Source organism: Natator depressus, chromosome 10, assembly GCF_965152275.1.
Source record: "Natator depressus isolate rNatDep1 chromosome 10, rNatDep2.hap1, whole genome shotgun sequence".
Classification (NCBI taxonomy): Eukaryota; Metazoa; Chordata; order Testudines; family Cheloniidae; genus Natator; species Natator depressus.
The window spans coordinates 5,951,224-5,967,307 of NC_134243.1; positions in this window are offsets into that span (position 1 = coordinate 5,951,224).

Genomic DNA, 16,084 nt, shown 5'->3' on the forward strand with positions numbered 1-16,084 from the left:
CGCAGGCAGCCCTGTTATTTGCACATCCGTAGGGCCAGCTCTGATGGGGATAAATAGAATTGAAATGTAAAGGATAATACAGCGAAAGAGGAGAATAACTCAGTGTCCAGCTAAACCATCTCACAAAGAACACAGCCGAGATTCTAAATGGCTGTATACACTGTGGTTTTGTCCTCAGATCTGCTCTTGTTTCACAGACAGGCAAACTGCTCCATGGTTTTAAATGTTAATCATTTTCAGGGGGTAAGGTGGGGGTTGAAAATATAGGAAATACTTTAAACTGGGGGTGCAAATCCCTTGACACACCACATATTTTCAGGAGGAAACCACAGTGAGAGATGCTGGGGCTTTGCAGAGATTTTATTCTGATTAAAAACATATTGTGGCTTTGAACCTTTCTCTTTGCATGGGTTTTTTTAGGGAGGGGAAGTGGGGAGGGGCTGCTCCATAAGTTTCACAGAGGCTCTATAACCAAGGTGTCTAAGTGATGCCTCCGGTTGGGGCATGACTTGTCCAGCTGAGAGTCTTTGATGGTTGGCTGACCCAGCTCTCTGGTTCAGGGTAGTAGTAGCTCAGTCGCTGCCCTTCCAGGGTTTTAAAGTCCAAGAAAACAAAGGCAAACTATAAACTCAAGATCGTGGCCAGGGGTTTGTGTGGCCAGTCTTCTTTGACTGTCTCCTGGATTCAGTTGTCTTCTCTACCAGGAGGCTCTTCTAGGTAGCAGGTTGTCCCAAGCTTCAGGCTCGAACCAGGCTTCCCTCCCTGAGAGCGAGGTGGAAATCTGAACTTGGCCCTGATCCACCCTGAACTGGGCTAGACCTCCTCCTTTTACCTCCACTCTCCACACCTGACACTGGCTGCGGTTGTAGCATGGCAGGGTCAACTGTGTCCACAGGCTTTTTCCTTCTCCCTCTTGTCCACAGTGTGGCACTCACCTGCCTCATTAACCCTATCACTGCCAGCGTGGGGTCTGTCAGCCCCATCATAGGCTCTCTTATTCCCTTACCTTAATAACACTCTTCTCCTTCAGTTCTGGTGCATTTATGTAAATGTTCTCAGCTAAATGGAATCTCAGTGCAGAGACACATTCACAGCTTCACATTAACAAGCACAAATACAAATTACACAGTCACATGAAGGGACAGATGGATCAGAAGCAACAGAGAGAGAGAGAAAAAAAAAGAGAACATAACTTCCTGCCATCTATTTTCTTGGAAAGCTGCACTAGATTCTCACATTTAATGTAGGGAAACCTAACTAGGAATGGATTGTATGTCAGAAACCTTCTTTGGCTGGGCCGGTGTGAAAAGATCTACTGCAGACAATGCCCCAGATTGATTATTCTACATAAACAGAATTCACTGGATGATGTCAAGCCCAAACTGGGCAAGCAGGCAGCAAAATTGTGTGTGTCCTGCCTGTACACATAAAATAACTCCAGGGGGATATAACATCCTGTACCTGAGCTGCTGGATGGAAAACAAATCAACCAACAATTCTGCTCTTGGGCCCCAATTCAGGAAAACATCCCTGTTCAGGGAGGGATGCATGCATTTAATTTTAAGCATATGTTCAATTCCCAGTAAAGTCAATGGGACTTAAGCATATGCTGATATACTTTCCAGAATCGGGACCTTACAGAACTTCTGCCAAAGACCAAAAGAATCTGTTGACCAGTGAGGCCCATATTTCCATTAGGTCTCTAAAAATATATTCCCAAGAAGAAGGGGCACATCTGTCATGTGTACAAACCGAGAAGCAAGGCATGAAGGGTCCGGATTTGGGCCCACAGGATTGTAACTGTGCAAAGAGATGGGGCCTATAATTTTTGAGGATATATTAAAGGAGTCTGTTTGAAACTGTATCCCTGAATAGATAGAATGGGCCACTCTATATTCAACTGATGATTTCTGTTTTTCTGCAGTTGAATTTTTGTTCTAACAGCTAGTTTGTAAACTAGCATATTCTGAGTTCTCTACAAAAAAGGCAGCCCCAGGTACTTCTGTGCTTCTCATATGAAGCTCCAAAAAGATTCCTGCCTCTCAGCTAATCAAATGGGTTTGCAAAGAGTGTAGCTTCTTTGTTGTGCTGCAAAAGGGGCCATTAAGCTTTGAAGCACTCTCCCCCAACAAATAGCCAGTCATGCACAAAACCAAGCAATTGGTCACACAATCAGAAAATATCATCTGCCATTTAACTGTAACTCAGCACTTTGTGATGGAAAAAATCTTAGGTGAAATTGAGTGAGAGTACATTCAAAGTTTAAAATATGCAATATAGGCACAACTAACTTGAACTGGCCTACCTGTTTCATTTCAGGTTTGCTTAAAACTTTGATCTCCCTCTTTTATTAACAATAAGCATTTTTATTTTATTATGTATAGTTTGTGAGGACCAGCTGCATGCTCAGAGCACATGGGAGATATGAGCCCGCTCTCACTGCATTGTCAACATAAGGCCCTGATCCTGCAATCAAATGCCCACTTCCATAGCATAGCAATACGCACAAATGGACAGATTCTCAGCTGGTAACATCAGCTTAGCTCCTCTGAAGCTTCTTGAACTATGCAAATTTATACCAGCTGAGGATCTGGACCAGCGAGCCGGAGTCTCCTTTTTCACCAATCAAAATAGGCTTAGAAGGATTCAATTTTTTATTGGTAAATGTTGATTTCAACATACACACACAAACTGGCAAAAATATTTCCGTCTGCAATAATTGAAATGTACAGCTACACAAAATAAGAAAAACGCTGCTTGAGAACTACTATGAGCCACGCAATATCTGCTGCCTTTCTTAATGTCCAGCTCCTGGAGTCATGTTATTACAGGAGAAACCTTCGCTTTTCACGTTATAACAAAGCAAAATTCGAACCCATGTCATGGCTGGGGAGAAAAAACTCAAAAAACAGAAGACAAAAAGAAGATCCTCACATTTAATTATTTTAAGTCAATCTCATGATATTCTGGGAGCCTGACTCATAATTTTGAATGTCTTGGGTTGGCAATACTGGTATTTGACAGATGTAGAAGCCCTGAGGACAATGTGATGTCACTGCTGCTAGTAAAGATACTTATGAAAGGTCCTGTGCTTAAACATGGAGGGCGAAATTCTTGTCTTGCCAACCCTCTCAACGCAATTTGTCGCAGTTTTACTGTGAGTTGAGCATTGATTTTCTTTATTTAATTTAACTTCATTATATTTTTATGTACTACCTGCATACTATGATGACAAGCACCTTAGAAATGTGATAGATTGACAACATAGGGCATTCATTTAGATGATAGATAGGGAGAAAATGCAGTGGGTTTGTTTAGAAGAAAGAAAATAGAGTCGCTTATTTTACATAAGGCAGCATAGGACAAACACGGTCCCTGCCTGAAAACAACAAAACACATGAATAAAAAGATTAAAGAGTTTAAAAGAGAAATTTTACTTCCCATAACAGCGTATTGGCAAAATGTTACATTTCCCTTTAAATTAAAACCATGCGCTAGCCCCAAAAGCACTGGTTTTAAGAAATATACTGAGCCCAAAGGTTATACAAGAATATAGACTTTATTTTTATATTGGCTCAACTCAACAGAAATTTGAAAAGACTGTACTGTTTTGGGGCATGTAGTCCCCTAGCTGGTTTAGATTTCACTTAAATAATCATTATTATGATGATTAGCATAGTTTTTTTTAAAAGCAGTTGCGCCACAAACAAACGAAAGCACAAATCGTGCCATTCCAGCATGGATGAAAACACCGTTTAAAGTTTCGTTCCGCCAGCCTCCCATCTCTGAGGCCAAATGCGTTTGATTAGACAGTTCCGGGAGGTGATATCAGCCTGAGTGACAGCCACCTACTCCGGATTCACACTATGTTGACTTTGAACTTCCATCAGCACTAGGAATTCTCACTCTCTCTTTTAAGAGATTCAATTTAATGGGGGCGCATTAGACAAATCATTTGAATTACAGTGTTTGGGCCGGTGGCTTGTAAGGAGTTCAGGGACTTTATCTCCCCATATTTTATCAAAACCAGATGTGGCGACAGGCAAAAGTTAAACCGAACAAGCACAAGGATGGGCTGATGAGGAAAAGAAGAGGACCAGAAAATACAGCTTGCCTTACCTGTGTGACTCATTTGACTCTGGTATGATCGTGTAAGTAGTGAGCCAAGATTTCAGACCACGTGACAATGGTAAGCAAGTACATCGCTGCTCACATAACATTGGGGACGTCAAACTGACAATTCATTTTGGGGGGAAGCTTAGAGGTTGATGATAATTAGCAAAAATCACTGCATTCTCCTCTCCAGTCAGAGTCAAAGCTGTCACTTCCTCTGCAGCATTAGACAGATGATGTGCAATAACTGAGGGGCCCAAGATTCACTTTACACTAGCCCGTTCCAGGAGAAAATTGAACTGCAACTTCAGTCCAAAGCCTCTGATTTGGCATTTCCTGTGTTGGCAAAGAAGTTCTCTCAGTTTTATGCCATGCAGAAGAACTTAAAAGTGATAGCTGGCAAGTTCTTCTTCCAGAATCTGGCCTGGTAGACATGGCAGAGGGTTGCTAATATGTAACTGATACACTCTTTCAAGGGAAGAATATATTATTCTGCCATTTCCTTGCTATTTGGCTTCAGATCTTGAATCAGAGGAAGGGATTGGGGTAGGTATTATTTTACTTAAAATGGGAAGATAGGCAGGCTAGTGATTATGAGCCAGCTCCTCAGCCACTGAAAATCAGCCCCATTAAAGATTTACACCAGCTGAAGACAAAGCCCTGGCTGAGATGATTTAGTTGGGGATTGGTCTTGCTTTGAGCAGGGGGTTGGACTAGATGACCTCCTGAGGTCCCTTCCAACCCTGATATTCTATGATTTTATGATTCTATGACCCTATATTTATAGCAAGAATCTACATGAAAAGATACTGTCTCTTTAAAGCTTTCTCAGCTTTTGACTTTCAAATTCCATTTGGCTATTTTCTTTTGATATCATTTTATTTTATTAGATTCCCCTGTGATCTTCCAGGCATCATCTTGATGTCTATTTTTAACACATGCCTTCCTTCTAAGAAATCAAACACCCCACACCTGGTAGTAGATCCCATTGGTAAGTGCGTGGGTAGGGGAGGAAAGTAGTGAATCTTTATGAAGTCTTTGAGTTTATGCTGAGTCTCCTTGCATGACTTGTCTTCCAGCATTAAAAAGATGGTGATATGTCACCTAGACCTATAGGAATAATGAGTCAGACAGAATTATTTTTGCTTTCCAACAATTGCTATCAATCAGGGAAGAGGTGGGAGTATGTCCTGTGCTTTTGCAGATCCTGGCATTGAGTTTATACTTGAAATGCTTACACTATTCTATTGAGCTCTTCTATAGAAAGCAAGCCCCATGCCATTTCTTTTATTCTATTTAAAGATGCCGCTTGCAGATAATCAGACAATTTATGGCCAGCCTTACAGAGCTTAGCAGCTGGCTGCTTAAAATGGAGGGGCTCTAAGAATCTTCCAACTAGTTTTTTATTGTTCTCCAGCTTCAGTCTGTGGACAAGGGGCCCTGGGCAAGGGCAGCCGTTTACAGTGCTGGCAAATTCCGAAGCTAACAGGAAAACAATCAATTTATCACCCAGGGCAGTTGGTTTCTTCACACGGAACTGAGAGTTTACTATGGTCTGGAACCACAGAAATCAATTTTAGTCAGTTTTACATTACTAGTGTAACCCTTCTGCCAGGCCAAGTTGATAGCAGCAAGGGCCGGGTTCAGTACACAGGGGTTCCCTCTCATCAAAGCAAATACAAAACTGGCTCGAGCCCCCACCCAGTGACCTGGGAAAATCTTACACACCCCCTGGGCGCCTCGAAGAGGCAATACTTCCCCTCTCGCAAGCACGGAGTCTCGGTGTAGTAGAGAATCTTTAATAACATGAGGTAAACGACATCAGCATTAAATTGGGAAAACACCACAACTAGTGTTCATTAACCAAACCATGAGCAAAGACCCACCCCAGAAAATTGGGCCACATCCTTTCCCTCGGGTTCTTGAGTCCCAGAACCCAAATGTCTCTTGAGTCCAGCAATCCTCAAATCACCCAAAATCCAAAAAGTCCAGCCCCAGAGTTCAAAAGTTCATCTGCAGAGTGTTACTCCCCAGTCTGGCTAAAATGTGCCTGTGTGTGGGGGAAAGAGGTAAGGGGTACCTTACGTGTCCTGAAGCTGACTGCCCCACAGGGCTCTGCTCTGCTACGCTGTCTCACGAATGGCTCCGCTCCACCACGACCGGCTCCACTCTGCACAGCTCGCCGTCTCACGAACAGCTCTGCTCAGCTTGCCGTCTCACGAACGGCTCCGCTCCACCACGACCGGCTCCGCTTGGCACAGCTCGCTGTCTCACGAACAGCTCGGCTCAGCTCGCCGTCTCACGAACACACCGCTGTCTCACGAACGGCTCCGCTCCACCACGACCGGCTCCCTCTGCACAGCTCGCCGTCTCACGAACAGCTCGGCTCAGCTCGCCGTCTCACGATCACACCGCTGTCTCACGAACGGCTCCACTCTGCACAGCTCGCCGTCCCACGAACAGCTCTGCTCAGCTCGGTGTCTCGCGAACACACCGCTGTCCCACGAACAGCTCTGCTCAGCTAGCCGTCTCGCGAACAGCTCTGCTCAGCTCGGCGTCTCGCGAACACACCGCTGTCCCACGAACAGCTCTGCTCAGCTAGCCGTCTCGCGAACGGCTCCGCTCTGCACAGCTCGCCGTCTCACGAACAGCACCACTGCACTCTAGATCTTCCGGCTCCCCACTACTTGACACAGTGCTCAGTGATTTCAGCTCTTAGTGATTTCAGCTCTCAGTGATTTCAGCTCATAGTTGTGGGGGCCTTAGTGCTGGTGCACCATAAGGCCAAAGTGAATGCAGCACAGTACCTGTAGCAAGACTCTTAATAGACCCAACATTAGCTCTGACATTCCACAGTGGAGAGAGACAGAGGTGCAATTGGTGCTTCAGGCCCTCACAAAGGGGCCCACACCACCAGGTACTAATACCTGTCTCAAGTCTCTCTCCCTTCACAGAGTTTTGGAACCCATGTCCCTTGCCTAGCGAGTGCTACTCAGTTGATGGTGAGTCCCTCCATCATAACAAAAGGCCAAGTACAGTTCCAAGCACAGTTCCCATAATCAGGGTAATAACAATTTACTCTTCCCGCCCCAATAACAAAGACACTGGGGATCCCACAACAGCCAAAGTGACCATTTGGGCAGTTATGGCCTCTTTCTAGGCAGGGTGGGTGTGCCTATGCAAATTGAGATCAGCCCCTGAAGTTCTTTTCCACTACTTGCCACACCTCACCACCAGATGTCAGGGTGGAGCCCATCCTGACTCTGCTTACATCCTCCCCCCAGCCGAGAATTTGGCGTCCCGACAAATCATACTCCCTTTATACCAACTCATTGGTTTCCTCCAAAGGGCCTCAGGAAGCCCACTTTGGCTTCCACAATCCTGTGTGCTAAATGTATTGGCTCCTCACTAGTCACCCCAGGTGCATCATAAGTCAACCGTTTTACTGGTCTTATCACCCTGTCTCGTCTATTGAGACTCTCTGTTGCCGAGGTAGGGGGAACATCCTCTTGATTGACGGATGGAGAGGCTTCCTTTGAGGGTCCCTTGGCTACTGGCGTAGGCCCCTGCACTCCTAGTTCTAACGCGGGAGGGTCCAAGGTGCCCAGGACATCCTCTACCTGTGTGTCTCCACTGGCCAATAACCTGTGTGTGTCATCACACGGGGGTCTCATCAGCGGCACAGGGGTGTCAGCAATGGGCCTAAATAATTCCGCCATGGGGTTTAGGGCGGAAGAGGGAAAACTCTCGTTTGGTTCAGCTGATCGAGACTGAAATCTTGTCTCCATCCCAGGATACACCAGGGTTGTGTCTTCCTCCTCAGACTCACTCTCAGATGTGCAGAATAGGGGTAAGTTAGCTGCACGGGGCCCGCTGTCTGTGTTGGATGGCGGCTTTGGTCTAGCCCCTCTGTTCTGCCCGGCTGCCCTGTCGTGGCCCGTCTCATAAGGGATGCTTACCAATTCCCCCACAGGGAGCAAAAGGTTTCTATGCACCGTCTTTATTTGCCCTGGACCGTCTTCAGGTTTGATCTTGTAGACCGGCAGATCTCCCAGCTTTTCCATCACCAGGTAAGGTATTGCCTTCCATCTGTCAGCTATCTTGTGTTTGCCAGCAATACCCAAATTTCGCAGCAGGACTCTGTCCCCCGGCTGGAGCTCCTGCGAACGCACTCTAGCATCATATCGATGTTTGTTGCGGTCTGCGTTTTTCCGAGCTGCAGCGGTAGCTAAGCGATAAGCATCCCGCAGCTTTTCTCTTAGTTGGGATACATATTGCTGGTGAGTTTCATAGCTATCTCCATCCTCTGATACACCAAAGCACAAGTCTATGGGTAATCTTGGTTCTCGCCCAAACATCAACAGATATGGGGTGACTCCCGTAGCATCGTTCTTTGTGGCATTGTAGGCATGCACCAGAAATGCGACATGCTGGCTCCAGGTTGCCTTCTGCTCTGGTCGCAAAGTTCCCAACATATCTAATAGGGTTCGGTTGAACCTCTCTGGCTGAGGATCACCTTGGGGGTGATAAGGCGTTGTCCTAGACTTTTTAATTCCTGCTATCTTCAGCACCTCCTTCAGAAGGTGACTCTCAAAATCCCGCCCCTGATCAGAGTGTATCCGAGCCGGGAATCCATAGACTGAGAAATATTTGTCCCACAATACTCGAGCGACGGTGGTGGCCCTCTGATCACGTGTGGGATATGCCTGTGCATACCGTGTAAAATGGTCAGTCACTACTAGAATGTTCCCAACATTCCTCTTGTCTACCTCTACAGACAAGAAATCAATGCATACCAATTCCAAAGGTTTGTTGCTGGTGATGTTCTTGAGATATGCAGCCCTCGTGGGCAGAGTTTTCCTTTGAACACATCGAGCGCAAGTCTCACATTTCCTGCGAACATCTTCAGCCATTCGGGGCCAATAGAACCTACTACGAATAAGTTCCAGGGTCCTCTCCATCCCTAAATGCCCAAAGTCATCATGCAGGGCCCTCATGGCCAGGGCTCTGTACTTTTTTGGCAGCACTAGTTGTGCTCGTTGTTTTTGTAAAGAGTCGGTGGTCATTCGGTGTAGCACTCCCTGAATCAGTTGTAGTTTGGTCCATTCTCTCAATAGTAGTTTACCCTCTGGGTTAGGTGGGACAACCGCAGCTGGGCTTCGCCCCTCCCTTTTGGCAAGTAGTGTATCACGAATGTCAATGGCTGCTCTCTTTGTTGCTCTACCAGGGATTGAGCCGGGGAACCTCCAGAGCTAAAAGCAGGAAATGCTGCAGCCTGATCTAAATAGCCAACCTTCTGTAATAATTATATCCTCTAAAGACTGGCATAGAGGGGGAACTATAAAGCACATTGATTGGAGAAAGAAAAGGAGTACTTGTGGCACCTTAGAGACTAACAAATTTATTTGAGCATAAGCTTTCGTGAGCTACAGCTCACTTCATTGGATGCATTCGATGAAGTGAGCTGTAGCTCACGAAAGCTTATGCTCAAATAAATTTGTTAGTCTCTAAGGTGCCACAAGTACTCCTGTTCTTTTTGCGAATACAGACTAACACGGCTGCTACTCTGAAACCTGTCATTGATTGGAGAGTTACAGCAGCAAGCTCATTAACAGTAAAACAAGGGCAGGTAAAATGTGTGATGACTTGAGATAAAAGTTCTGTGCTTGGTTTTTTTTAACCCATTTATAGTTCGTAAATAGTTAAGAAATGTCCAGGCTTAATACTTCCACGCCATTCCTTCGCTGAATCACAAGCAGAGGTGCTAGGCCTTGCCACCTACTGTATGCATATTTCAGAAGGCAAAGTGCTTTATTTTTGCATGATGTAAAATATGACCAAGTCCAGACCTGGCGATCTTTGCAAATGCAAGAGACAAATGATGATAAAAAAACCACCCCCACACACCCACACTGCAGAGGTGAGCTTGAACTCTGAGCAGCTAAACCCCGTGTGAGGCCACGACAGAGCTTCCAAACGCGCAGGCATCATGGACTCCAAAAGCAATGGAGATCCTCCAAAGCCAACTACGGGTGTGATTTCTTTTCAAAAGCCCTCAGCATTGACCTAACTCTGCTCCCACTGAAGTCAATGGGTGCTTTACCACTGACTTCGATGGGAAAAGAGTTCAGCTGATGATGAGCACTTCTGAAAATTCCATCCTAGATTTCCCTCGGGAAGAACGCCCTTTGAACAGCCCCATGTCCTAACTCTAGCCCCTCTTCTGAACACAGTTCAACAGCAGCGGATGGTAGAGAGAGGTGGTTCCTCAGACACGGGCCTTGAAAACTGGCGTTAAATTCTGCTTTATTTAGGTCACAAGTGAAACGCCATTTGTAGACGTTTCCCTTCGTTCCCAATGAACAATGACCTGCAGCACCAATCTGTGACAGGAGATAGGTATCCGAAGGGCATAAACTGCCGCTCAGTAGAGAAATAATTTAGTGTGGCCGAAGGAGCTCTCACTAGGAGGGAGAGGGTGAAAGGAAGCAATGGAAGACATTGGTTGTGGATGAGGGTAGATCTGCTGGTGAGACCAACTAGATTGTTCAACAGTTTCTCAAGGGAAGTTGTGGAGGCCTCACTACTGTACTTCAGTTGTTTGAAACTGGACTGGATAAAGTCTGGGAGAATGTACTGAGAGGAGTGATCTTGCGACCTCAGGAGGATCTATGAGGCATATTCTGTTTGCCCTGCTCCTATAAGTAGTCCCATCGACGATGGGTCAGTGGACTGAGTGGATGAGTAAGGAAAGCAGGATTTGACTCTAGATGATGAACAGGTCTTTCCCATCCCTAATTTCTATGTCCCCGTTCTCTCCTGTCGGTCTTGGACACAAAGCAGCTTTTGATAATTCAGGCAGCACTAGTCGAAAGCATAATACTGTTTGCGAATTTCAGTTTCATACTGGGGAATGATTCAGAATGGGAAAAAGCCGATAATCTGTATCACACAGGCTTTCACCTGCTTCAGCACCATTTGATGAGTCACTTGGAAATTACTTTTGCTCAGATGCCACCCTTTGCAGAGATGTTGTTTGCGATTGGAAATGTACTGAGCACAAGCCCTGAGTGAACTGGCGGAAAACAAGTATCAGGCTGTGGGTAGAGTAAATTGATTTGGGCGTTAGCAAACTAAAATCTAGGGCCACACACTGGCATGACTCACATGGCTATGAGGGGGGCATAGGAAGGGGGAAGAACCTGCAGGAGAACAGAGCACGGTGTAACCTTAATGTTCCTTTGCATGGTAGGTGAGGAGCCCAGTGGATGCACTTTGGGATTCATCGATTATAAGGTCAGAAGTAGGGTGACCAGACAGCAAGTGTGAAAAATCGGGATAGTGGGTGGGGAGTAATAGGAGACTATATAAGAAAAAGACCCCAAAATCGGGACTGTCCCAATAAAATTGGGACATCTGGTCACCCTAGTCAGACGTGACCACTGTGGTCCCCTAGTCTGACCTGTACAACCCAAAGGGAAATGTCCCAAGGGGAATGAGACGTGCATTATACTCTAAAACCAGGACACAGAGCACTTTACCAAACAACTTAGAAACATTGCCACATTGCAATACACTCATAATGAGTCGAACCAGAACTACGGGTACAAATCACTTCAAACCGAGAGTGTTCGATGAAAGTTCATTCAGCTTGAGTCCCTCTAAAATAATAACCCTTATAAGCACTACGCAAGATACATACACTACTAAGCACTGTACGTATATGCTAAGTATTTTATCTCAAATTAATTATATTAAATATTAAGAGAGACAGTCTAGGAAGTATTTGTGATCTGACTATAAACAGGAGTTGATTATAGGAAGTAGGATATGTTATTGCAGGGGTCACCAGATGGCGCTGTTACACATAGACATGCTTGTTCTTTTTCTTAGTCTGCGAACAAGTTTTTAGTCTTTGAGAAGCTGCAGAATTATGATTAATTTTATTAGTTTGCCCTCTGCCCTATTTTCTATATTTGGAGGCTACTATTGGGACAGAGATTCCTGGAAATTGGGCACTAGTGTGTGAGCTGAGATTTCTGAGTGAGGGGATTGGCTGTATGCTGTTTGTGATTGTCTCTGTTCCAGGACTGGTGTGTGTGTGTATGTGTGTAAAGAAAGCAAGTTATACTTAGAGTATACTCAGGATATATTCCTCCACTGGGAAGCCAACCTACAAGACCCCAGACATCAGCAAAGGGTGAGACTGGTGTCAGAAAGAGAACGTTGGTGACACTGGAAGAAGGCATGGCACCCACTCCTCATATGACTCCCAGCCTAGCTTTGTGCATGTGAATTTCAGAACAACTTTGGTGCAGCTTCCAGAATTCCAGGTGCCCACCTGAACTGTACCACCGAACCTTCTGAAGTTTAGTCGTCACTAGCTGAACTTTCATCCTACTTTACAGAGACAGAGCAGAGCCCCCCAAGAGCTCTCAGCATGGAGAAGGAAGCTGTGGTGCTTTGGTAGAAAAAAGAGATAGAAACAGAGAGCTGACTAGTGGGGAGTGAATAATTAAAAGGCAGAATGTAAAAATAAACAGAAATAAGGAAAGAGAATTTCTGAAATAAAATATAAACCCACAAACCAGATTTTTTTTTTTCTGGAAAAGCAAAGGGCTCTGACCCATGCTATCTCAGTGGATATTTCACTCTCCAGCCAGCGCTTTGCATGAAAATTCAATGGGAAAGGGTGGAAAGTCCTTCTTTTCAGAGACACTGAGTGAAAGAGCATTGGAGGGAATAAAAACTTTAGCACTAATCAGTCAAAAACCTGACATAAACGTGAATGCGTTTTGTGAGTGATTGGTGTCTTCTGTTCCGGTAAATTCCTCCTTCATCAGAGTGCTTAACTGGCAGTCTCTGTTTTAATAGGTGAGCCTAGGGTAATATTGCAACATTGAGTCAAAGTTTTAAAGGACCCCCCACCTGTCCTCCATTCATATCCAGGCAAATCTACACAAACAGACACCTCCATGCTTCCTATTTAAGCACTTGTGCATTCAAATGATAGACTCCAACAGCAAAGAGAATTGTGCACGTAATTTTTTTCACCTGAGCACAGTTGATAATGTCTGAACAGTGAGTGGGCAGTATGTGTGTGTGTATAAATGAAGGCCGCTCTTTGAAACAGTTTTACATTATGTTCCCACTGTGTCTTGAGTGCCTTCTAGTGGTACTCCTAATTACACTGCTTAGCTCAGTCAAATGATGAGAATAATCATACTTAACAATAATATATCTTTGAAGGATGGGTCAGAGTTCAATCAATAAATTAATCCTCATCACACCTTTGTGAGGTAGATGGTTAAGTACTATCCACATTTTAAGGCGCAACAGATCAGAGCTGGTTGCTCTGAGTGATAGTGAGTAGGTGTATCCTTTTATGGTAAAACTTTCATTAATAGACCTTTTTCTGCAAATCTAGTCATTATTGCTACATATTTACTGAATAGCTTCACCAAATAGTTTTCAGCCTATTTCTTCCGCACGGACTGAATAGTTGTTCATTATTCACATTGCATGATTGGGCAGCTGAGTTGCCTCGCATTGTTTCCATTCTCTGAGTTCATGACAAATGTTTTAAACAGATAAGCCTCTGGGACATATTTTTGGATGACAAAATATTACTTCTAAAAGTCTGGAAACTTGATGGGGTTTGTGAATATTTTCAGTGCCCTTCCAATAGTTGTGAAGAAAAAGTAATGTGGCCCCATGAAATGGCAAAGCAAATGGGGTGCATTTGCAAATCAGTTAATGATCAAGCAGCTCTAAAAAGGAGGCAAAGAGAGCTTAAGTTACTGACCAAATGCCTGTTTGACCACATCACCCAGAATTCTTAGGGGAAAGCTGGGTGTGTCTGTGTTGGGAGAGTGAAAAATTAAAGCGTGGTTGATTGTTAGCAGCAAACTTCAAGATCTCTGTCTTAAAAAAATACATGTACAGCATAACTCAGAATTGGTTGCTACTTGTCCAGAAAGTAGCATCCACTGGAAGAGAAGGGTATTAGAGCTAATTGCAGTCCATCAGCATTGTCTGAGGTTACGTCATCAGTTTTGAAAGTTGCTTCAGAGGTGGCATTTCTAGGAATGGCGCCGTTCCAGATTTCCAGCTGAATTTTGCAGACTCATGCGGCTCCAAGAGTTCAGAGAAGGTCTGGATAAGCTTCCAAACATTTGGGGGTTTACCAGGACACTTGGAACTTTTGGAGGCTCACCCATCACTAATCATGACAATTTAAGACAATCGGGTGGAGATGCTTTCAAAGAGCTCCGTTCACACTGTCAGCAATGTATTGTCACACCAGGAATAGAATTTAGGAATGTGTGAAGAGTTCAGACAACCAGGAACCCACATGAAATTAGGATGGGTTCCTGATCTAACTTCTATTGTCTTCAGAATGGTCCTCAGCTGACATTCCTGAATGGCTTACAAACCTAGACTGATGTTTTCTATCTTTTGCCCACACTTCTTCCAAACAACTTTCCATCAGCTAAACAGTTTTAGCTGTAGAGAGAAAATCCTCTGAGTAGATTGAAAAGGGTTTTCTTGGAGGTTCAGTTTAATGAAGAATCCAAACTGAGATGCAGGGTATGCTTCCCTGGCAGCCCATAAGAATAGGCCATGGAGAGGACTCAGGTGGGGAAGGCACCGGTTCTGAAACCTACAGAGCTACACAGTGTCCTTTCAGTGGATTGCAGCCAGATTGTGCATTGAAGTAAAAAAAAATTCTGGAGGCAGAGCAGCGGGTCATAGGAGGACACAGGCTGAAGGATATTGCTCTGGAAACATAACAACCTTGTAATGCTTTTAATGGATTTCATTTTCCATGACATGGGTGCAGTGAAGTGATGTCCGCATCTGAATAAGAGCAAGCGAAGGACCCCGTTCTGGACGAGTGCATTCAGCTGCTGACTAATCCTCACAGAGATTCTCTCTGTCCATGCAGGGGGAACACTGTCGAAGTGGAGTCTGAGGTTGTGGCTTTGTGCTTGTCTAACTTTCCTTATCAATGTCTCTTTCTTTCTCGTTGCAGTGAAAGGATTTCGGTTGCAGTGCTGTTCGCTCGAGTGGTAGCAGCCTTGGTGTGTGGAGCAGGATGATCAGAGCTCTGTACTTGCTGCCACTGTGTTCCATGGAGCTACGCAGCTTAGCGACAATGGTGAGGTCACAAGCAACCACAGAATTATCCATTCCACTCCTTCTAGCTGCCTATGCAACAGGGTGAAGGCTGCCAATTCAAGCCATGGGGAGGAATCATGGATATAGCCTAATGCTGTTTTGGTTCAGTGGATGCATGCAGTCTTCACTGACCTGCTAGCCATGCCTCTGATCTGTAACCAATCCCACCTATGTGGGGAAGGGATGGAGACCCATCAAGGAGAGCTTCTCCAAGGTGGATAGGCACGTGTTGAGGCCTCTTGCATGAGGTCTTTTCTGCTGCCCCCATTGCACAGCTGACCTACAGCTTTTATGCTGCTGCTGAGTCTTCTGCTAGGACTTAGGTCGTTGTAGGACTTACCACTTTGTGACATTGAGAATGTTTGTAATAGACGCGATTACAGTATCCCGTACAGAATGTCTGGTGGAAGGTGAGCAGCAGGCGCAGATGAACTCCGAGGAAACACAGATGATCTTTACATATAAATGGCCTTATTAATCAAGAATGAGGGATTCAGAATGCAGCAAATGTGATAGACACAGGAAGATTCTGAAGGAGAATGCTTCCATCCTGGATAACACGTTAGGTATATATTGTAGGGAGGTCCTTCTCTGGCCCTCAACACTGTAGTATCTGGGGAATCAAGGCACGGAGAAATGAAGTGACATGCCAAGGTCACACAGGATGTGTGAGGCTGAAAGGGAATTCAACCTAGATCTCTGGAGGACAAGTCCATGACCGTTACCACAAGGCATCCTTCATCCCTAATGGCTCAGTAAGGTAACGTCCCACCAAAAGCTCAGCGGAATC